At 37.1% G+C, this 25,155-nt stretch overlaps 1 protein-coding gene across 1 annotated transcript in view; it reads right to left on the bottom strand.

Moving 5' to 3' along the window:
• Window positions 1-25,155, bottom strand: part of Lrp4 (LDL receptor related protein 4) — a 904,868-nt gene that overhangs the window by 494,850 nt on the left and 384,863 nt on the right. The window lies entirely within an intron of this gene.

Here is a 25,155-nt window from a genome sequence, read left to right as displayed (position 1 = left end):
TATTCTATATATTGTTTGCAACCTAAACAGACCTCATCCCTAACAGAATGCCAAGATTCTTCATTATTTTTGCAATGGTCCTTGAGGTTGTCACAGACATTCCCTCAGATATGCCAGACAAGCTGTACTTGCTACCTGGGAATCTAAAACTCAAGTCAAGTGGACCCAATTTTGGCAAAGTTCGGACGGTCTGTGACAGCCAAATCCTCTGCTTGCACCTTCACAATGGTGGGACTGTTAGTAATCCTGGGTATAACCTCCATGCACAAGTACATGGTGGTGACCACCCAGGTATGAACCAACGTAAACAGGAGTCGAGGTGTGGCGCCCACACCCTATGGATGAATGCCACCCCTCTATGTTACCAGGCAGTACTAGGTGGTAGATGACTCTCATCAACCGGTGCCATACCATCACTTTGCTTATTGGAAGCTTGAAGTGGTGGAACCCATGTTTAGTCTCCAGAGCTAAGTTCCGGTCAACCCTTCCCTATCTCTTCCATCATGCAGTATGATTGATGACTTTTGAGGTTATGATGAACATCGTGGCGAGATCAATATTCCTTACATTTCGAGGGTAGAGCTCTAAAACGGTATTTGCAGGCCAGCTGTTAGTTAGTACACCGGACCAAACTTATTGGTAACTTTCTAGGAGACTTCCAGATCAGCTAGTGTATAATCTTGCTACCTCTACCCTGCCAGATAGTTACTGGAGGGAGTCCGAGTACTGTGTATGTGGGGAGCATTGTCGAGGTCACGTTATGTCAAGGATCTGGGTATATTCTTACCATGTGTACGCCATATCCAAAAATTTCATTACTTCATACAGCATGTCCCACCCACTTTTTCTTACTATTGAATACACCATGAATTCTCAAACTAATTGAGTAAGCTTATCTGTGAAAAGATCTAAACCTCCCAAGCACTTCCTAATTCATTTCACAAATATACGTGGTTTCAATTCTAATCTCAACGATATCCATCTCCACTTGCAGTCTGCCAAACCCCATGTACTTTTCTGACAGAATCTCAGTTATTGGTTGATTCAACTACTGCTCATCTCAGATGGCCAAATTATTTGCTGTATGATTCCTTTCGCCTCAAAGCAAAATGGAATGACCTGCGAGATTTCTTTTGTTCTTTTCCTTGGTCGGATTACTGTTTCAAAACTTCTGATGTCAATGTTTGCCTAATATGCAGACTTAGACATTAAGCCCAATATTACAAGCAGGATCCCAACCGATTAAACAGCCTATATGAAGTTTCAGAACTAGTTATGAAAAGTAGTAAGCCTTGAAAATTTGTTGTTCAGGGAGTGAAAACAGAAGATATTTTGGATTTTAAAAACTGGTAGAAGAAACAATATAAAAAGACATCAGTTTCAGAAGAAACAAAGCATAATAAAAAAGATGAAAAATTAAGATTTGGAATAAGTTCGTTGTTCATTTTAAATACCACACCGATTAAAAAAGGGTACATCACAGCTTTGAATTTCATCAATGGACTCACAATTTTTCATGCCAAATGGAAGAGAATTTGTAGACTTATCAAACAATTTATATCTATTACGAAACTTATATCCATTACGAAATGTGTCCATAAAAGAGGTGAAGATTAAAGACTTGGTTAAAATGATTAATTATATACCTGAAGAGCATAAAAACTTTTATCAAGAGTTGTTCAATTAACTATCTACTCCAGAGAGAGAGAGAGAGAGAGATGATGAATAAGTAATTTTTGTCTTTTATATTGCCGTATTTCCGCATGTATAAGACACACCTTAATTTTGGGGCCCGAAATTTGAAAAAAAATGTATTACATAAAGTTATTGAACTCAAGTTTTATTCATCATAAAATTCATACAACTCCTCATCACTGTCAAAACTCCCATCCATTAGCTTGTCCTCATCTGTGCCTGATGACGAATCACTGTCAACCTTGTCCTCAGTTCCATCTATGGCATTTGAAATGCCACACTTCTTAAATGACTTGACAACGATCTCAATCTTGATATTATCCCATTATCTTTTCATCCAGGTACAAACTTCTCCTATAGTTGGTTTCTTCACTCTTCCTGCTGGTGTCAAATTGTCCCCAGAAGACTTCATCCATTGGTTCCATTCGTCTCTCATGGCAGATTTGAAGGGTTTGTTAATGCTGACATCAAGTGGTTGGAGCTGGGATGTCAAGCCTCCAGGTATGATGGCAAGTTTTGTTTTTTGCTCTGCAGCAATCTTCTTTGTGTTTTTTGTTATGTGTGCCCTGAACTGATCAAGCACCAATAGGGCAGGTTTGCGTAAGAGCCCACCTGGTCTCCTGCTCCAAACTTTCTGAAACCAGATCTTCATCTCATCCTGATCCATCCAACCCTTGTCATGAACGTGACAAACATTCATGATGTGTCAAACGCAAAACAATGCCAAAAGAAGACATTCCTCGAGGAATGTCTTCTTTTGGCATTGCTTTGTGTTTGAAAATCAGCATAGGAGGCAGCTTGGTTCCGTTGGCACAACAAGCTAGAACAACTGTATAATGGCTCTTTTCATGTCCACTTCACAGTTACAGTTTTCACCCCCTTCTTATCAACAGTTCTGTTACTTGGGACATCAAATTGAAGGGGGACTTCGTCCATATTTGCAATCTGTCCCAACTCAAACTGATGTGTCTTCTGACATTGAATGACAAAACGATGAAATTCAAGGACCTTCTGCTCATAGCTTTCAGGCATCTTTTGGGCAAGTCTGGTGTGTGTACGCACGCTTAGTCCATTCCGTTTCATGAACCTGAAGCACCAATTGTGTCCTCCTTTGAAATCAGTAACTTCTTTTTCATCAGCAATTCTTCTTGCCTCATGCTGAACCATCTTTGTGGACACAGGAATTCCAATTGCCCTTTGCTCTTCAATCCATATCTTCAATTCCCTCTCTAAATCAGGCCATTTTGCTGACTTGCCTCTCACGGCCTTCTTCTGCCATGGAATTTTCAGTAGGGTTTCTTCTTCCCGTAGCCAGTCTCGGATTGTTTTCTCAGTTGGAGGAGGACCAAACTTACATTCAGCAGCACGATTTCCATTCACTTTTGCAAACTGGATCACTTTTAACTTGAATTCAGCACTGTACGAAAATCTTTTCTGAGCCATTTCTGGGCAGAACGTGGCAAAATATAATATACTGGTAACAAGTGCGAAACAATGAGCGCAAAGACAACAAGCGGGAAATGCAAGTAAAAAAATCTACAACCACTATATAAGACGCACCCAGTTTTTAGACCCCAAATTTTTTGAAAAAGGGTGCATCTTATACATGAGGAAATACGGTAATTCACATTTTGTATTTTTGTATTCAAGGATTTATTTTCAAATAAATTTTTATATGTTAAACGTATTCAGCTTGTTTCCCTCCTTAGCTATCAGAAAGTAATTAGAAATAATGTTTTTATGCATATTATAAATAAAAAAATCCTAGTGCCAAAACCTGATATTTTTTAAAAGGGCATTGGTCCACTACTTTCAAAATTCAATTAAAAATTAAGTAATTAGTAATGTTCAATTTTTTTCATGGAAAGTGATAAATACAAAAAGATAAAAGAAATACGCACAACTTTTGAATAAGAATTTGCATTACCTAAAAACAGATTTTTTTATTTCTCAAAAACGTCAATCTCCTGACTGATATCTTTTTAACAAATAGTGATTCATCTACACATATGTACTGGAAAGCCCATATATATATATATGAGTGTGTGTGTGTGTGTGTGTGTGTGTGTGTGTGTGTGTGTGTGTGTGTGTGTGTGTGTGTGTCTTTTTCACATGTATATATAGACTGAGTGATCACCGAATTAGGGCTATCTATTATCTTGTTGGGACACCTTTCACGTAGATAACAATCACAATTCGCCTAGGCACTAACTCCACTCGATGTCTGAAGACAGCTGAAGGGATCTGCAGTCATGCTGCTTGAAAGGCTTTCCAGTGTTGGAATAGATGATGGTTGTGTGTGTCCATACACCTCACTTCCTGTTCTAAAACATCCCAATTCAATCGTTCAACTGGATTGAGGTCAGGCGAATTTGGAGGCCAATTGAGATGGGTGATATCTTCACTGTATTCTGCGAACTATTTGTGTATAGTGTGGGCCCAATGACATGATGCATTATTGTCTTGGAAGATCCTGTTTCTGTTCAGTAAAAAATGCAACATAGCAGGGTACATGTGGTCTCCTAAGAGCTGCTGGTAGACCTCCCCAGTGAAACATTGGTCCATATGCAGCAGGGGTCCAGAAAAATGGGTCCAAGATTAAGCAAATACCACCACCTGCCTGGATAGTGGGCACCCATGCACAATGGGCCCATGGACTCATGCTGCTTGTGCCACACACATGAAGGCATTTGTTGGCATACTGCTTTGATTTGATTTGATTTGGTAGTTGTTGGCGCATCGGCTTCTGTGGCCATATTGCACCTCCCAAGGTTTTTGCAGTACTTTGATCCAAGCCCGAGGCGGGAATCGAACCCGCGACCTTTGGGTTGCCGGGCAGGTACTTTACCCACTCGGCTAGCCCGGTCGGCTGGCATACTGCACCAGGCATTTCTGGACTCATCCAACCAGCACACTTGTTTCCATTCCCCCATTGTCAACAGGCATGTTGCTGAAATTACAGCAATTGCTATTGACGATGATCAGTGATGAGGAGAGGGGTGTCTCTTGGGTCCTCTACTGTGGGACACCATGTCTGAGTGTGCAGCACATTGTCATTTGGAATATTGTTGTTTCATTCTTCATATTGTATTGCAATGTCAACTGTTGCACATTAACCTGCCATTGAGCCCATATGTGTTGAACCCTTTGCTCATCAGGAATGTCCACCTTGCATAATTCTTTACAGTTCTGTCAGCAGGAGGTGGTTTGGCCTGTTCAACACACCTTTTACACCTTGACCACAGTGAGCCACAAGCAAACAAGAGGGCGTGCCATTTCTGATATGGAAATACTAAATGCACAAGCTCCCACAATCATGCCTTTTTAAAACTCTGTGATATCTTTACTATGTCCTGTAACTACTACTTTATCACTTTTACTTGTATGACCAGATGCAAATTACCACTGCTTTAGTGTATGCAGCTGTTTATTTTTTTTTTAAACTGTAAGCAACACAGCATATTTGGACTCATTCAACCAGCACACTTGTTTCCATTCCCCCATTGTCAACAGGCATGTTGCTGACATTACAGCAATTGCTATTGATGATAGTCATTGCTAGTCTCTTACGGATGGGGTGGTCACAATTCAGTGATCACTGATGTATATTAACATACATGTGAAAGGATAAGTGATAGTTGATGGAGAGTTACTATAAACAGTCATTTCTCTTCATGGACCAATATTACAAGAATGCTGCAGTCGTAAAATTAGCAGAAGGTATACTCTATGAATGTTACGAAAAGCAGAGAGTATACTGTGCATATCGAGTTTGTTCTGGTCTCATAGAAGTTGCATAAAATTATAAGTATTGCCTAAGAATCAAATTCTAATAAATTTATTTTTTTAACTTTCAGTAAATATTTTAATAATATCTGTTTTTTCAAGTCTTTCAAAAACCAGAAGGTATACGCTATTCACCTAAAAAAATCCAGAGGGTATATGGCATGCACCTGCATATAACCTCCACTACAGCCCTGATTACAAGTAGGATCCCAACAGGTTCAGTGTTGGATCCCTTATCATGTCTGATACTTCTCAATAACACTGATTTAGGCATTTTCAGTTTAATGGTAAGTATGCTGATGATACAAAGGTAGACAAGCTAGTAAATAACATTATCAGAGTATATTAGTCTAACAAGATCTAGACAAACTATTTGGATGGGTTGAAAAAAATGAGAATTCAGATATAACACTGATAAATGCATGGTAGTGGTAATCCCAGGATAATATACCATTTAGATAACACCAAACAGAAGGCAGTTGATAATGAAAAAAAAAAAGACCTGTAGATGGAGACTGACATAAAGCACTCTGAGTGATGCAGACAGTCTGTTAGAACAACTCATGTGGTTCTTTCAATGATATAAATGAACTTTGCCAACAGGAACAAAGATGTGATTATCCTGTTGTATAAGTAACGATTAGGCCACATCTTGAAAACTGCATACAAGTCTGGAATCCTCATTTTAGGAAGAATGTGAATATGTTATAAAGAGTGCAAAGAAGAGCAACAAGATTAGTCAGGAGCATAAAAAAGTATTCTTACTAAGATAGACTTGAATTCTGTAAATTTCAGCATCTGGAAACTAGGCACCTGTTTAAGGTTTTAAATGGGTTGAGTAAATTATATGCTGATGGCATCCTTATTCTTCCTGAGGCAACAAACACGCACACTCAGTAAATATGAAAATTTATTTTCATATCTACAGAGCAAAATTTGCAGATTCTAAAGGAAATTTAGAATTCCCAGAATTGTAAGGAAATTTTATGATTGCATATACAGTATACAATAATATACTGTATATGCAATCTTAAAAATGAGTCATTCGTTTTAAGATTGCACATATAAAATACTTTAATCAAACATATAATGAACTATATGCATTCTATTTCCTTAGAAACATTTGTCACCCAGAGAAAGTTTTTTTTATAGTCCATTTTGCTTCTTTTTAGGAAACCAGCATTAATCTCCCATCATGGCAGTATCCTAGCAACCTTGTTACTGCTTTTCCATTGTGGAAATGTCCTGATGAAAGTACTCCCCCTTACTCATCATTACATCTCCCAAATTTAAGAAAAAACTGAGATTGGAATGAAGAATATAAATTTTCAGACATCTGGCAGCACATATCTTTATAATGTTGCAGTAAAACTGACATAAGAAATTAATAATTATCTTCTTTTCATCAAAGAAATCCATGCACAACTGCTTTAAATTACTGACAAACTGCTAGTTGTGTGTAGCTTTGGTTCAAATAAATTATCTTTGAGGAGTTTCTTTATTTGTGGCCCAATAAAAATCCTTTCAGTATTGCAGAATCTCCACTTCCTTCTTTATCCAGAGTCTTAACAAAATTCTTCATTAATCCAAGCTTTATAGGCTGAGGTGAAAGAGTCTCTCTGGTTCAACCAAGGGGCATTTTTTATATTACTTCTTCCTGGTAAAAATTCTTCTCTCTTTTCCCACTGCTGCACAATATAATACTTTTCTGTTGCATTGTTGTCCCATAAACAGAAAAAAAAAACAGTATTTAATGAAGAATAAGAAATAAGAATTTTTACTTTCAGGAGGTTAGAGAAAAGTTTAAAAGGTTTCCAGTGATTTGGTAAAAATGTTTGAGAAAATTAAGCAAAGGTTGAATTGAGACAGAATCAAACATAGAATTAATATCAGTGTATATTATGTCAATAATATACACTTTTCTTTTTTTTTTTTGAGTTAAAGGCATTTGGAATAAATAAATTAGTTATAAGCAAGTTAGTCTCAGTGAACCTGCCTTTAATTTCACAGTGAATTTGATTAGTTTGGAATGGGAATAGTATTTAATAATGGTGGGGAGAAAATGTCATTCAAGAAGCTTTAGGACTGAAAAGGAAATTGAGATCTGCTTGAAAGAATTTTACTTTATTGAGATTTGCTTTCAGTCTTTATTGCTTGAAATAATTTTGCATTTAGGTAATTGTAAAAGTTTGTTCATTAACCATTAGGTTAAAAAAGTTAGTGATAACTTAATTTAAAGTAAAAACAAGACGATCAGTTATATAAACAATTCTGATCATGAAGAGAGGAATATGATCCAAGCTAACAGTGCCTTTTGAAGGAAGATTTTTAATCGTCACTTTGATTGTGGTTTTCCAAGATGTGTTTAGTTTGTCAACTGATGACATGCTTTCATTAAATTTGATGCATTAATTTTGTCTGAAGTGAACTTTTGGATTTCTTTCTTTTTAAGTTTGTTAAAGTGATCACAATGTAAGAAGAAGGTTAGGCAATCCTTCTTGGAGTTAATTTTTAAAAATTACTCAAATGTTTTAAATTTAAAAATGAACCAAATAGTGGGTTCCACCATTAATCTGAGACAGTGGAGAGATAAGAAAGTTATGATGATGCAATTTTAGAGACATTTTGATTTAAATATTTGAGACTAAAAGATATTTGTTTATAAACAGGTACCTTATTTTTTATCGATGATGCTAAACAACAATTGTTTGGTTTTGGATCATGTTCCAAGGCAAAAGAAACTGAAACTGGTAATTCTGTGGATTCAAAAACATTACAGAAGATTTTAGTCAAGGATATTAATACCTCTGGTAGGTGCTGAAATTATTGGTCTTAACCATAATATTTTAAACTGTCACACAACAAAGTCAGAAAAGATTTTTGCTGGATGGAGGTAAATTAAAGTCTCATTTTAGGCTTAATTTTGGGAAGGATATAGAGTTGCTAGAATGGCGCCTCCATAGCCAGGTGGCAGGAGCGGCAGTGCGTAGCACACGCTTCTTGATTTTACCGGGGTTCGAGCCCATGACCACCAAATACGGAGGATGCTGAAAGGTCAGGGAATGACCACCGCATATCCCCGGAGCAATATGGCCTTAGTTGCTAATGCTCCTAAAAACCAAATAAAAACACAACAAACAAACAGTTGCTAGAATGAGTACAAAGAAGGGTAACAAGATTGGTGAGAGGAACAATGGTGGTGCTCTTACAAAGAAAGGCTTAAGGTCTGCAAGTTGCAGCATCTGGAGACTAGGCACCTGCAAAATGATCTGTTTGAGGTGTATAAGGCCTTGAATGGTTTGAGCAGGCTCAATGCTGATGGGATTCTTAGGCTTGTTCAGATTATGAACCCGAGGAGGCATAGATTGAAATTGAGGAAAGAGAGTTGTAGAATAGATGTGCAGAAGTTTGCCTTTAGCCAGTAAGTACTTGATTGCTGGAACAGACTTCCATCCATTGTTGTGGAAGTTGATAGCTTAAATAAATTTAAGGCTGAACTAGACAAACATTTGGAGTGAATAGATGGATGAAATGGGAAGGGTTTTTTTTTTTTTTTTTTTTGGCTGATGCTGTATAAGCTTGCTTTCTTGCAATCATGTGCCTAAACTAATGCTAATAATGGAATTATTTTTATAAATTTTGGAAACTGCCCAGCAAACAAACCAGCAAGATTTCAATGGAAGGATTAAGTGGCATATGCACACAAATGTCAATAAAATTTTGGTATAATTTACAAGTTCCCTTTAAAATTCACATGGGCACCTTGACTTTGAAATGATTTCAGAAACTTTCTTGATGAAGGTTACAGTTCCTTCACCTTTTTTTTTTTAAATTCTGGTTGCAGCTGCGGAGTTACAGTTTGTGATGAAGGGAATAATAAGGCCTTCCTGTTTCATTAACATCAGCTTTTCCTTAAGTAAGGTGAGATCGTAAAAATCTGACAGCATAATCATTTAAAGGGTGGTAATTTTATTATGAACACTTTTTACATTTTGAAGGAGTTTCGCAGACAATGGATTATTATTTAATGGGATTTTTTGTGGGCAGAGTTTGCCTATTTTTTTGTTTTTCTTAATTTGATTAATTTTTAATGATTAATTTTATTTTTTCCAGAAGTAGTGGCATCATAGTGGTGAATTTAAAATACAGGCAACTCTCGATTTATGAACATTCACTATAACGAATGTCACAATCATTCAAAATTTCTTAAAGTCGCCAACAGAGTTCCTTATAAAATGAAATGCCAAATGTATAGTGAACATAATTGTAAGATTTAAATAAATAAACTTTTAAAAAATGTATTTATTACAATAATTATCTGGAAATTATTGAACTGGGCCAATAAAATGAACCTTGATCTTGATGTGACTGACGTGAGAGAGCTTTTGGACTCACATTTTGAGGAATTAACAACCAATGGAATAACTGAAATAGAGATTCTGAAGTAACAGAAGAACCTGATATTCCACAGCCTCCCAGTACATTTACAAGGCAGAAAAAGATTACAGCTTTTAAATCAATTTTTGAGGGGTTGGCAATCATTGAAGAAGATGCAAATATGTAAAGAACTGCAAAAGTGAAAAGAGGCATTTATGACTTTCTAGCATGCAACAGTGAGATTTTTGAAGTGAAAAAAAAAAAAAAAGAATCTAACTGTGCAATCTTCTATAAAAACATTTTAAAAAAGTAGAAAACCCAGCTGTTTCTTCATTATCAGATGCATTTCCATCTACCTCATCTGCACCAAGTGTCACTTATGGAAGATTTTGAACTCTGATGAAGATATTGACGAATAAAAGTTGAATACATATGTATGTACAGTACATATATTATGTTAGTACTTATTTTCTTTATTTCTATTTTGTAACTCTTTATGTTGTTAATTAAAATTAACAAGTACGATATCTTGTTTTTTTATTATTTTTTATTTTATTTTACGTTATATATTGTATACGATATATTGTAGAGGCATACGATGCAAGAAAGCAATCTTATATTGTATATGATATATTGTAGAGGCATACGATGCAAGAAAGCAATCTTATACAGCATCAGCCAAAAAAAAAAAAAAAACTGCTCCCATTTCACCCTTCCGTTCATTCCAAATACATGTCCTGCTCAGACTTAAATTTCTTTAGGCTATCAACTTCCACAACAAAAGATGGAAGTCTGTTCCACCAATCAACTACCCACTGGCTAAAGGCAAACTTCCGCACATGCTATCCTACAACTGTCTTTCCTCAGTTTGAATTTATGCCCTCTCAGGTGATTATTCTGAGCAAGAGGAAGAATCCCATCAGCATTGAGCATGCTCATATTCAGTGCTTTATACACCTCAAGCAGATTACCTTGCAGGTGCCTAGTCTCCAGACACTAATTTGCAAAACTTAGGCCTTTCTTCGTAAGAGCAACCCTTCGTTCCATTCACTAATCTTGTTGCCCTTCACTGTACTCGTTCCAACAGCTTTACATCCTTCTTAAAATGAGGCCTCCAGACCTGTATACAGTACTCAAGGTGTGGCCTGACCATTGTCTTATACAAGGAGATAATCACCTCCTTATCCCTGCTAGAAAAATTCCTGTATATCATTGACAAGACACCATGAGCTACTCTTGCAGACCATCTGCACTGCTCAGAAAACTTCATATCTGCCTGCACAGTTACCCCCCCAGGTCCTTTTCATTCTCTACCACTGCCAGTGTAGTACCACAGAGTGATACATTACTCTGGGGTTACTGCTTCCCATATGTAGTACTTTACATTTGTCAATGTTAAACTTCATTTGCCACCTCTCAGCTCATCTGCTCAACTTTTTTAGATCCCGTTGCAGCAGTGTACTGTCATTAGTGTCCGTAACAACCCTGCCAACCTTCGTATCATTTGTGTTAAACTTGGACATTAAGCCTGTATACCATCATTAATAGATACAGAAAACAACAATGGACCCAACACTGAACCCTGAGGGACTCCACTAATAACATTAGTCCATGAAGAGCAGTGTCCATTGATTACCACTTTCTGTCTTCTCCCACTCAACTATCCCTTTATCCATAGCAGCAATTTGCCTGTTTTCAATGTTTATTTACATTTAATCAGCTGAAAAAAGAACTAAAATCTAACCATGCAGTAGAATCAATAGCCATGTGATTTTCATGTGTGTGGGTGGTTAGAGTCGAGAATTTCAAGTGTGTTTTGCAAAAATTCCCCCATCAGGTAAGTGCAAATAAAGGGCTGAATGCTTTGGAATAGTTTGCTTCTGAAATTTTTTCAGTCCTTATGATTCCTAAACATAATTACTGTGGAGAGAGCTAAAGGTAGAAAAACAAAATGATGACAATAGAAATATATATTCTGTATAGGTTTTTCAAGGGGAATATATCCATTTTAATTCCAAAGAAGAACAATATAACCAGAATGAATAAAATCGAATTGTCTAGTTCTCGATATACACAAATTACAATTTTTGAGAAAATAACAATCATTGCAGATAAAACTTGATAAGAGCATGCACACAGGTTTAATTTTCAGCTTTTCAAGAACAGATTGAACTTTGGAAGGAAAAAACTTTAAGAATACAGATTTTTATTTTCAGGTACCAACATCAGATGGAAACAGCAAAGATTTTATCTTTCAGGGAAAAAAAAAAAGAAGAAAACAAAGGTTTTTCATCCTGCACACAAGGTGCTGTGTCTGCAATGTAGATGCAGGGGTGGTGGCAGCCCTCTCCCACAATATAAGTAGCCCCAAAATACACCTTCCCAATTAACACCCACAATGCATTGCCACATAATTAGTGTTAAAAATATTCACAATGTCACAACCGATACATTTTAAGATGACATCTAACCCAAATCTAACGGGGGAACCCACACAGCCACAAGGAAAGATGCCCGCTCACTAATCATAGCAACCCTGGTTCATGCCCCGACACCAAAATAAAAATAATCTGAAAATTAAATTCTGAAATTATCACTAATGCCATCTATCAATAGAAAAACAAACCAATGCCAGAAAATATAAACTGATTTTTTTGCACCCCCATGTGTATCCCTCCCGCCCCTTTGCAAAGGATTCTGGGTCAATTTTGTTCATCCGACTCCGATACAATAAAAAGAATGGTAGTGGGACAACCCCAGGGTATCAATATTGGACATCCAACTCAAACCAGGGTTCCAACCCCCCCCCTGCCAGTAAGGAACATCAGGTCCAATATCATTAAAACTAAATTTAAAATTGATATAAAAAAGCTTAACTCCATATAGAGCAATACTTTCTTCATTCCTTAAGTTGGACTAAAGCTTTTCAAAACTACATGTTCATAGGAAGAAGAGCAAACCAAAAAAGTTAACCAAAAAAATTTTTTGTCTTATGTAGTAATTTTTTGTTCTTCACGCATGTACATAAATAACCAATCATCAGATAATAGGAATGGTCTATGAATATTAATCAAAAAAATTTTTTGTCTTATGTAGTAATTTTTTGTTCTTCACGCATGTACATAAATAACCAATCATCAGATAATAGGAATGGTCTATGAATATTAATTGAATTTTTACATAAATTTTATTAACAACTTTTATTAAAGACAGATTTTATTAACGACAGAAATAAATGAGCTAACAAAAAGATTTATAAACCCCTTTAACCATTATAAACAAAGTTAAAACTTTAGCATAGAAAAAAAATAAAAAAAACTACGAAATAACGTTTCCCGTTATTTCGAAGACATGGACAAAAAAACATTTTATTACCATACCTTATGTCACGCAATGGTATAACAAATTTAATCAAATATGTAAAGGTACTGACATGAAAATCATAGCCAAACCTATGAAAAAATTATATACGTTTTTTAGAAATCAACCTTTAAACTCCATCTTTCAATTACAACATGATCTTGTATACAGCATCACATGTAAAAACTGCGATGCAGTTTATGTAGGTTCTACCATGGGGGTGGTTCAGAGTCGAGCAAAACAATATGATGAAGCTTCAGTTCAGGCGGGTCGATCAAATGCATCAGAACTGTCATTTCATGCAATAAATGAACAATGTGTATTCGGTTTTAATGAAGCAAAAATAATAAATATCCAAAACAATTACTATAAATTACTTGTTGCGGAAACCCTTGAGATGAAGTTATGTAAAAATTCAGTTAATATTCGTAGACCATTCCTACTATCTGATGATTGGTCATTTATGCACATACGTGAAGAACAAAAAAGTACTACATAAGACAAAAAATTTTTCTGGTTAACTTTTTTGGTTTGCTCTTCTTCCTGTGAACATGTAGTTTCGAAAAGCCTTAGTCCAACTTAAGGAATGAAAAGAATATTGCTCTATATGCAGTTAAGCTTTTTTATATCAATTTTAATTTTAAATTTAGTTTTAATGATGTTGGACCTGACGTTTTCCTTATTGGTAGGGGGGGTGGTGGTTGGAACTCTCAGTTGAGTTGGACATCCAATATTGATACCATGGGGTTGTTCTACTACTATTTTGACAGTGGGGAAGGTGCTTAATTAATCTTATAATTATATCGTTGTTACAAATTAATCGTTAATGCATTGGACTAGAAGAGTTGGTCGAAAGAAGCCATCCTATAACAAAAAATAAAAGTAATCCCTATTGCATCTCATAAGAAAGACTTAATAGAGACACTTTTCTATGTGAAGTATTTTAATTGGTTTATTGGTATGCAAAGAACAACTGGTACAGTTAGGCCCCAAACGATCCCAATAACTAAATAAAAAGGGCCATGTTTCAGATTTCAATACTGAAACCTGACTTCAGAGCTAGGTTTTTGGGTTTGGGAGAAGTTCTAAAACTTGACCAGGGGAGAAACTGTACCACTCAAGAGTTAGCTATTTATTAGGATTTTCTGGGGTCTTGTTGTAACAATTGTCCTTTATACCAATAAACGAATTAAAATATTTCCCATGGAAAAGTGTCTTTACCAAATCATTCTTATTTTAGTAGTACTCCACATAAGGTAATTCTTGAGTTTATTTAAGCCAGTACATTATAGTCCAAACTATTGTAAAAAATAAAATGAACAATTATACAGGCAAATAGAGTAGGCCTGAAAAATAAAATGTTTTATCATGGGGGACTGAACTTCCAAGAGTCACTGAAAACTTGTGGGTTGATTGCACATTCAATAGCAGAACACTTCTAGATTTGTTGAATAACTGCTTCCTGTATCAACATGTTAGTATTGGTATTAGCACTGAAAACATTTTCAGAGAAACAGAATTTCTACAGAAAAAAAAATTCTTTACCAACTCCATTTACCCATTTCTTCTAATAACTTTCCTTAAAGTTATTTAACTATCCATTTCCCCAAAACTAAGTATAAGTTTATTCAACAAGCAGTTACTCTCTAGCTAAATGCTAGAGAGTAACTTTCTATCCTCTTTCATGTGTCATCTCAGAAAGAGCAAAGATGCTATTAGCATTTAAGAAATCTTTACTGTCTGAAGTGGTGGTAGGCTTCATGCAATATTCCCAGTTTGGCAAGCAGATTACAAGGAACTCATAGCAATGAATATGAGCCTGCATGTGAGGAGGGTTATAAAGAGGGACACATTATTATTATTATTATTATTATTAGCCATATGGTGCAAGGAAGCCTGAGGCTTATGCTGCACTTGCTAAAAAAATTAAATTCTGTACCCTGAGAAAGAAAGAAAGAAAGAAAGAAAGAAAGAGAGAGAGAGAGAGAGAGAGAGAGAGAGAGAGAGAGAGAGAGAGAGAGAGAGAGAGAGAGAGAGAGAGAGAGAGAAAAGAAGAATCAGAAGTAGAAGGGAATCACCAAGAAAGAGAAGGATGATGATATCCAGCTCAGGACCCTGGGTGTGCCAAGCCCGTACTCACCAGATGTAAGCCCCTGGGGGTCATACATGTGTTGCATATTCATAGTTAACTTTAGACTAGTAGTAGTACATTGTGGTGTCATCACAAATAAGATTATTATTCATTTCTTTTATTAACAACAAAATTGCAGAAGTACAGATCACAGTAAAATAACATAATGTAGGAATCAGTTAAACATTCATAAGATTTTGGTGTTTGCAGGATTCAATAATAACTTGCAATTTTTGACCAGCTCCTACAAGACCTTTATATGCAATAATAATGAATTTTATATATATATATAGCCATGTTACAATAAAATAAAAAAAGTATAATATAATACAAAAGTAAAGCTGACAATACAAATGGGGCAGTTGAAATAGAAGGTTTGCTACTATTAATATAGAGGATGACATTTCTACATTATACATATTTACAATGACATATTTCTCTAATCACATATTGCCAGTAATCCTAATTTTTCAGTAATTGTGAAAAATTAACCAGCAGTTAATTTTTCACAATCTGCATCCAGAACCTGGACCTTTTGCAGTTGCTAATTTAGTAGAAACTTATCTGTTTGGAGGAGCCTTGCAGTGCTGGTCTTAACAAATGCGGGGCCCGACTGAAGTATGCTGATGGGGGCCCCTTGAAAAATTCAATATTAACTCTTCGATATTTTGAAATAATGAAAAAAATGAAAAACTAAAACTATTAATAATTCTTTATTATTTTTATATTACAATTTATTAACAATTGACCAGACATTTTGATAATATAAACAAAACTACACAGAAGGATATTTTTCTTGCCCTTTTATCGGCAAAATCTTTCAAAACTTTCTGAAAATTTAAATTCCTTGCTTCTTCTCTTTCAATAGATAAAATTGCAAGGCTGTTGAGTCTCTCTTGAAGCATCGTTGACCTCAGATATAATAATAATAATTTATTTATCCCTATTTTATGTTACACTTTTTTGGGAGATAACAGCAAAAATGGAGGGAGAACACATAAACCAATGGCTTTTTAGGGGGTGTTCCCTTAAAAAAACAATGCATATACAAATATACAATTGAAAAATATACAGTTCTGAAGTTGTACAGGTAATGTTCAACAGAAAAGACATAAATAAATTGGAGTTTTTTTGTACATTTCTTTACAGAAGACTTTGAAAAGCATCACTACTTATAATATCATTGTGAACATTTTTACAATTAAATGAGGAGAGAAAAGAAAAATGATGAGATGTCCACACAGAAAGTTACAAACTATTTGCCAACTACTTCCTTTAACATTTGTACATTATTTTCGTGTTGGTGTTTTTAAAATCCAGGAGTTGAGTGGAAGGTAATTTGAATCAGACATCCCTGGTGATGTGTTCAATTAGTAGTTTTCTTGAATTTATTTAGTAAAGTGACATTTTTGATTTTTGGAGGAATTTTGTTCCAGGTTTTAGCACCTCTGTATTTTATACTTTTCTGACCTTTTCTGAAAAGCGGAATCTTCAGGTTGGCTTCATTTCTTAGATTGTATGATATTTCTTCTTCTTCTTCTATGGTTATGAAAAAGGATCTGAAGAGAGGGGGAAACTCTGGTGTCTTCAATGTATGGTAAACAAAGACCACCTCGGCTTTCTGTAGCAGTTGGTAGATGCTGAGGAGTCTCACTTCCTTATATCTCAAACTAACCGATGCGTTCTAGGGAACTGATGCATTCCCAAAATTGAATGAATGCATCGATTGAGAATGGAATTGATTCTCGCAAGATTTTCTTGGCTTTTCTTGACTTTAATTCAGCCGCATCTCACCTATGGAATAGGTGGGGTGCGGCTGAATTAAAGAAAGGAATACTAGTCTGAGAACGGAAGGAGACACCCAGGCAGAAGCCCTGGCGAGTATTCCCACTGGTGACGTAAGTTTTCTTTCGCAGGGTTATCATCTGTTTTGCCCAACTTTGCTTATCATCTAGCCAGATTCCGAGAAACATGGTTTCATTCACCCTTTCAAGTTGTTTTTCTTTGTACATTACATCTAAATCAATATTTAGTGGTTTGTTTTTCATTCTAAACACTGATTCAGTATAAGCTGATTCTTTTGAAGCCAACTATGCATCACAGAGAGCAAGGCAGAGATTTTGAGTTGAAGCTGATAAGGGTCTTTATCTGTGATCAGGATGGAAATATCATCGGCATACGCTACTAGGTGAGAAGATGGAAGAAGAGGAAGAGAGAGAGAGAGAGAGAGAGAGAGAGAGAGAGAGAGAGAGAGAGAGAGAGAGAGAGAGAGAGAGAGAGAGAGAGAGAGAAATTCATCGATGTAAAGAACAAATAGGATAGGTCCAAGAAGTGAGCCTTGAGGTACTCCCCTAGAGAAATAACAGATGTCGGAGTATGATTGATTTGTTCTTACGACAAACGGTCGATCAGTAAGGTAGTCTTCAAGGAGAAAGTTAATTTTCCCTCTCAAGCCAAGATTATCGAGTTTGTTAAGTAGAATATTATGGTTTATGCAATCAAAAGCTTCGGATAAGTCGAGAAACAGTGCTATAGCATAGTGACCCTTTTCAGGACTATCAATGATCCTTGAGCAGAAGTCAACAATTGCAAGATCAGTGGATCTTTTAGAGCGATAAGCATACTGTTGTTGATGGATGAGCTGATTTTCTTCAAGAAAACCCATGAGTCGGTTATGAAGAATTTTTTCGAATACTTTTGCAACAACTGAGAGTAGAGCTATTGGGCAAAAGTTGTTGATATAGAGTTAGAACGGTTTCCCTTTGGAACAGGGATGATTATTGCTTTTTTGAATTGAGAAGGGAAATTACCAGATTGAAAGGAGAGATTGAATATATATTTCAGTGGTGTAAGAATTGAGCTAAGGACCTTTTTCAGCAGAGAAGGAGATATTTCATCAAAGCCAGAGGGCTCCCTTTTCTTTCAATTGATTCCCTGCCTCTAAAATCTCTTGATTGGAGAGGGGAGTGAGAAAAAAAGAGTTTCTGATTGAGTACTTGGCAGATTTTCTCATTTCATTGTCTCTGAAATCAAGTTCATCTTGAAAGAGGTTATTTCCACGTGGTATAAAGTGGTTACAGAAGCAGTAGCTTTTAGCTCGTCACCTGAAATGAGTACCTCGTTTTCAATTACATCTCCAACGTAGCTCCATGATTTCAGTTTCCTTCCAGGTAATAGTTTGTTCAAAACTGTCCATTTTTTCTTGCTTGTTATGATACCTGTAAGTTGAGAACTATAGTATTTTCTTTTCTCTGACCAAATGCAGTCAGTGACTATGTTTCTGTACATTGTGTATTTAATTTTATCTGCCTCGATTCCTGTTGCTCTAGCAATCCTTGCAAGGTTGTCTCTTTTCTTTAACATATTACAAATCTTGTTTGAGATAAACGGGCATATTTTCCCTCTTGGCCTGGTGGCCTTTCTATTCCTTGGGCTACTGATATATGACATGTATTTTTCATAGCTATGTAGGATATGCTTAAAAAAGCAGTTCGTTGCAATTTCAGGATCACTCGTAGCAAGCACTCCAGCCTACATTGACTGCTGCAGGTCGTGACAAAGCTGATTGAGAGGGTCTGGAGTGACAGATTTGAAAGTGTGCATGAAAGAGTCTGGGTGCGAGGTTAGCCTGTGCGGACATTGCTCCTTAAAGCTCTTCAAACAGAGAAGTTTTTCCTGATTTATTTTCTGCTTTATTAGTTTAAATTGTCATATTAACTTATTTTCTAGAGTAGCTTTATATTCCTAGTTACGATACTTAGTTTAAAGTTTAACTTAGACAGAGATTTTGTAGATATTACTTGGTATCGGTAACGGTATCAAATCCACGTGTCACAAAACAAATTTTTTTTTAACCAAATTTAGTCGATTTATTAACCAACTGTTATATCAAATTATCTTCTATAAGTAGATTATAGACCTAGTCAGGATCCTTAGTTTATTCTAAATTGAGATAGCGAGATTTGGAAGCTAATCAATACTTACGAGTCCGTAGAAATACCGTTCGTGAATTCCCGCCATTTTTACACAATAGCATAAGCTTAGTGTCGTATAGTGCATAATATAATATTGTCAATTAATCAGTAAATCTATTAATCTTGATAAACTTTATTGTCAATTAAATTGTACTTTTAACTCTATATATATATATATATATATATATATATATAACGACTTAATCTAACAAATAATTAATACATAACTCTAGTGGTACACGTGATACGGAAGTTGTATAAAGGGAACTCATAGAAAACACTAGATACCGAAAAAAATATATATATAACATAACTGTTTTGGGATATAACTTAAGGATTTAATTTTTGTTTTGAATTTTATTGAATTAAATCGGAATCATGACTCTGACCAGAGCAGCAAAGCAAAAGGCTCAAGCTAATGGGAGTGCTGTAGTTCAGGGGAGAACTGAGGGGGGCAGTTGCCCTCTGAATCACAGTCTATTAAAATGCACTGTTTGCTTGATGTTTGCGGAGCAGTCGGGTACGGGACATGATACTGCCAAGGGGGATGTCTTTGTGTGTGCACGATGTAAGGAGTGCAAGGAAATCAGGCGACAACTCAGCGTTGTTATGGGCCTTTATGAGAGCTTGAAGGACAGGGTGGATGCCCTCGAAGGAAATAAATTGAGGGGCCCATCAAGCTCTCAGCTGCCCACATCAACGCCAGAGCTTGCACTTGGTCATCAGGCAACACAGAAGCAGCCCCTTAGGCAGAATGCGCTGGTCCCACAGGAACTAGTAGTTGTTGGTGACTCTATTGTCAGGGAAACGGGGAACATCCTTTGTAAAAAGGATAGGTGGAATAGGACCAGGGTATGTCTGCCAGGGGCAAAGGTTGATGACGTTGTAGAGCGGATATCATCTTTTAAGGGCACAAAAGGTGATATAGTTGTACACGTTGGCACTAATGATATTAAGAGTAGGAGACCGGCGGAATTACTTAGCAAGTACAGGTCACTGTTGAAAAAAAGCCGTGAATTAGGGTTGAACTTGAAAGTGTCTGCAATTCTGCCCAGACACGATAGGAGGAAGTATATGATGAGAGCCTTGTCGATCAATTCGGCCCTGGAGGGATTGTGCAAGGCTCAAGGGGTAGAATTTTTTTCAGCCTGGACTGTACTTGTTAACAGGAGAGATTGCTTCTACAGGGATGGGATACACTTAAATAGAAAGGGTGCAAGAATTTTTGCTGATGCTGTCGAGGCAGTGTTAGGTGGGTCGGAAAACTGCTAGTTGGGGGGGATACAAGGACTAATAGATTAACAGTAGCCAGTGGCAGAGGTGGAAGTGATTCTTGCACTGCTTCTATTGAAATGAGCAGAAGTCTGAAAAACAAGATGCAGGATATTTCAGAGACTGCTGGGAGTCATTGCGGTACAAGTAAACACATGGGTTGTGTTAGGGTAGCTAAGAATAGAAACAGGTGCATGTATACCTGCGTGTACACCAATGCTAGGAGTTTGGTAAATAAATTTGATGAATTTGAGGTATTGCTCAAAACATCAAAGGCAGATATTGTTGGGATATCAGAGACGTGGTGTCACACAGATATAAGTAATGCGGAACTGGAATTTGGGGAATACAATGTGTATAGAAAGGATAGACAGGACAGGAGGGGAGGAGGGGTTATGCTATTAATTAAGAAACACATAAAGTCCAAGGAAGTGAAGCCAGTCGACATCGATGGACAGGGCAGCGTCGAGTCAGTTTGGTGTGACATAAGCATAGGGAAATCAAAATTGAGAGTAGGAGTGTGCTATAGGCCTAATGACTCTGATGAGTATAATAAGATATTGTACAGGGAAATAGAGTGGGCCAGTAAATCAGAGAGTCTTATAATGGGGGACTTTAATTTCCCAGATATTGACTGGAATTTGTGGGTTGGTCACTCGCACACTAGCAAGGCTTTTGTGGATTTATTGGATGATTGTTTTCTACATCAGCATGTTCGTGAGGCAACAAGAGGGAGCAATACTCTTGATCTGATTATCAGTAGTGATTCTTCATGCATTAAGAACCTGCAGATAAATGAACCACTAGGTGGCAGTGATCACAGTGTGTTGAAGTGGGATTTACTCAAGGAGGTAACTACCATCAGAGGTAAAGGGAAGGGTTTTTGTTTTCGTAAAGGCGACTATGATGGTCTGAGACAGTATTTAAATTCTATACAGTGGGACCAACTGATGATGTTACCAACAGCAAACTCAAAATGGGAAGCATTCAAGGAACTAATCTTGGAGGCTACCAGGCTTTACATACCAACTAAGAAATATTGTTCAAGGTTTAGGCCTAAATGGTTGTCAGATGAACTAATGAGACATGTGGCAGAGAAGAAAAATGCATGGGATACATACAAATTAATGGGTGACATGGAAGCCTATGATAGATATAAGTTGGTCTGTAACCAAGTCACAAAGGAGATTAGGCAGGCAAAGGCAGACTATGAAAAATCCTTGGCAAAGGATGCAAAGAAAAATAGAAAAGAGTTCTTTACATACTTGAACTCGAAAAGGAAAGGGATGAATCAGATTGGTCCACTGGATATTGATGGTTCAACAGTTGAGGATCCTGCTCAGTTGGCTAACAATCTAAACGAGTATTTTGCATCTACATTAACGCATGAGGAGTTATTCAGGAAGGAGAATGATGTAGGTAAAGTAAACATTGGCAGTGAGCTGGATGATTTTGTAATAACTGAGAGGAAAGTGGAGGAGAGATTGTTGAGGATAAACATAAAAAAGGCACCTGGGGTGGATGGGATCTATCCAGTTATATTAAAGGAGGCAGCAAAGGAAGTAAGCAAACCCTTAGCCATAATTATGAGAGCTTCCTTGGACTCAGGGGAGGTACCTATGGACTGGAGATGTGCAAATGTGACCCCAATTCACAAAGGAGGTTCAAAGGCTGACACAAGTAATTATAGACCTGTTAGTTTAACTTCTGTTCCAGGTAAATTAATGGAGGCACTGGTTAAAGAAGCACTGCAGGATCATCTAGACAAGAATTCAGTTATAGCTCAGACGCAGCATGGTTTTGTTAAGGGCAGGTCTTGCCTGACGAATTTGATTGGATACTATGATGTAGTCACAAAAGAACTGGATGCAGGGAATAACTTTGATATTATATATTTGGATCTTAGAAAGGCTTTTGATACTGTTGCACATGGAAGACTGCTGCACAAATTGGAGCAGTGTGGCATTGGAGGCAAATTACTGCTATGGATAAGGGGATGGGTGAGTGGCAGAAGACAGAGAGTGGTAATCAATGGACACTGCTCAACGTGGACTAATGTTATTAGTGGAGTTCCTCAAGGTTCAGTGTTGGGTCCGTTGTTGTTTTCGGTGTTTATGAATGATATTGATGATGGGATATCAAGTTTAATGTCCAAGTTTGCAGATGATACAAAGGTTGGCAGGGTCATTAAGGACAATACTGACGCTATGCTGCTGCAACAGGATCTGGAAAGGTTGAACAGATGGGCTGAGAGGTGGCAAATGAGGTTTAACATCGACAAATGTAAAGTGCTGCATATGGGAAACAGTAACCCCAGAGCAACGTATCAACTCTGCGGTACTACACTGACAGTGGTGGAAAATGAAAAGGACCTGGGGGTAATTGTGCAGGCAGATATGAAGTTCTCTGAGCAGTGCAGACGAGCTGCAAGAGTAGCTCATGGTGTCTTGTCAATGATATACAGGAATTTTTCTAGCAGGGATAAGGAGGTGATTATTCCCTTGTATAAGGCAATGGTAAGGCCACATCTTGAGTACTGTATACAGGTCTGGAGGCCACATTTCAAGAAGGATGTAGAGCTGCTGGAACGGGTACAGAGAAGGGCAACAAGATTAGTAAATGGAACAAAGGGTTGCTCTTACGAAGAAAGGCTTAAGTTTTGCAAATTACAGAGTCTGGAGACTAGGCACCGGCGAGGTGATCTGATAGAGGTGTATAAGGCTTTGAATGGTTTGAGCATGCTCAATGCCAATGGGATTCTTCATCTTTCTCAGAATAATCACCTCAGAGGGCATAAATTCAAATTGAGGAAGGACGGATGTCGGATAGATGTGCGGAAATTTGCCTTTGGCCAGCGGGTGGTTGGTTGGTGGAACCGACTTCCATCACTTGTTGTTGAAGTTGATAGCCTAAACAAATTTAAAGCTCAACTGGACAGGTATTTCGAACGAATGGAGGGGTGAAATGGGAGTGGGTTTTTTTTTTTTTTTTTTTTTTTTGGCTGATGCTGAATAAGCTTGCTTTCTTGCATCATATGCCTCTGCTAATGCTAATGCTAATGCTATCTCTACTTCATTAATTTCATTTTCAATTACCATTAAGATGGGACGATGATCCGAAATAGTTGTATCGAGTATTGCATACGTGAGAGAGCATTCCCAATTGCGAAGTCAAGAAGGGAATTGTGCAACTCTCCCATTCCAGTTGAGATATCTCCATCAGTAATAACAGAAAAACCATTTGAAGTAATGACATCTAGGTCTTGCACCTGAGAGGAAGAGCTTTGAAGAATGTTAATATTAAAGTTACCAATCAGTAAAAGGCTTAGGGATTTGCTTGTGAAATGAGATAGAGTATTGTCAAGAGTTACAAGGAAGCTGTTAACTGAAGCTGAGGGAGGTCGGTATAGACACCTGATCACCAAAGAGGCAATGGGATAAAAGTGAGTTCACAAGCTTGATCAAGCAGATTTGAGATAGGAAAGGCAGAGCATTGCAGATGACTATGAACATAAATGGCAACTCCACCACCTTTTGAATCACCTCTGCAACTCTGAAAAAGAGAGTAGTGTGGAATTTGGATTGAAACCTCAGGAGAGAACCAGGTCTCAGTAAAAACCATCAGGTCTGGATGCGGATTCCATGATGTCAGTTGAGCGAGGATTTTATCATTATGTTTTACAAGACTGTGTGCATTCATATAGAATACAGTAATTGCATCTTTTGATGCTGCAGTAAGGCATAAGTTGTTTGGCTTAATTGTTGGCAAGTGACAGGGTAGAAAGATGTTTTCACAAGAGTTAGTGTCATTCAAATTCTGATAGGCTGAAGAGAAAGATGAATCATTTGTAGATATTATTTACTGTAGAGATTCCTAAATATCTGAAAAACGCATGGATTGTCATTCATGCTCACTTGTTTCGATAGCTAAGTCACAAGCTGGTAACCTTGGACCAGGAAGAAGGGGTCGTCCATTGAAAGGCCGAATGATAGTTCCCACAGGCCAACAGTGGTCCTTCAGTAATTCATCAAAGTCTGTTTGCTGACATTGAATGTAGAAAGAGCTGTATGTTTAGAAATCATTTTTATTACCTTTGCTTCTATCTGCAGTTGAGTTCTGATATGCTGCTCTACTTCTGTATCGCAGAGTTGGGGTTCGAGTCTCGAGACAAAAATATCCCTGGTCGAACTTTTGGTTCTGGGGATTGCTCTGATTGTAGAGTTGGTGGCTGTTCCCACAGCAGGAGGATGTCAACATCTGCCTGTGTAATTAGAGGCAGATAGATTCCACTGTCTTTTGATGAGATCTGTCCGCTGCCTAGAGGAAATGACATCTTCTAGGAGTGGATCTGCAGTTCGATTGACATCCTTAGATGTTTTCTGAGACTGACTGGTGACAGGAGCATATACTGGAGGGTATGGAGGTTGCTTTATAATAGATGCATAAGTGGCTTCTGCAACAGGAGTAGGGGTTGGCTGGAAAGTAGAATTTTCCATGGGTTTCATCCAGTTGTATGTAGGACTTAATGATATGCTGGAGTTTTCAATAAGATCTGTCAAA

This window comes from Mastigoproctus giganteus, chromosome 12, assembly GCF_048544385.1.
Source record: "Mastigoproctus giganteus isolate SK-2022 chromosome 12, ASM4854438v1, whole genome shotgun sequence".
NCBI lineage: Eukaryota > Metazoa > Arthropoda > Arachnida > Uropygi > Thelyphonidae > Mastigoproctus > Mastigoproctus giganteus.
The sequence above is the reverse complement of the archived record's forward strand: the minus strand, read 5'-3'. Positions and strand labels throughout refer to the sequence as shown.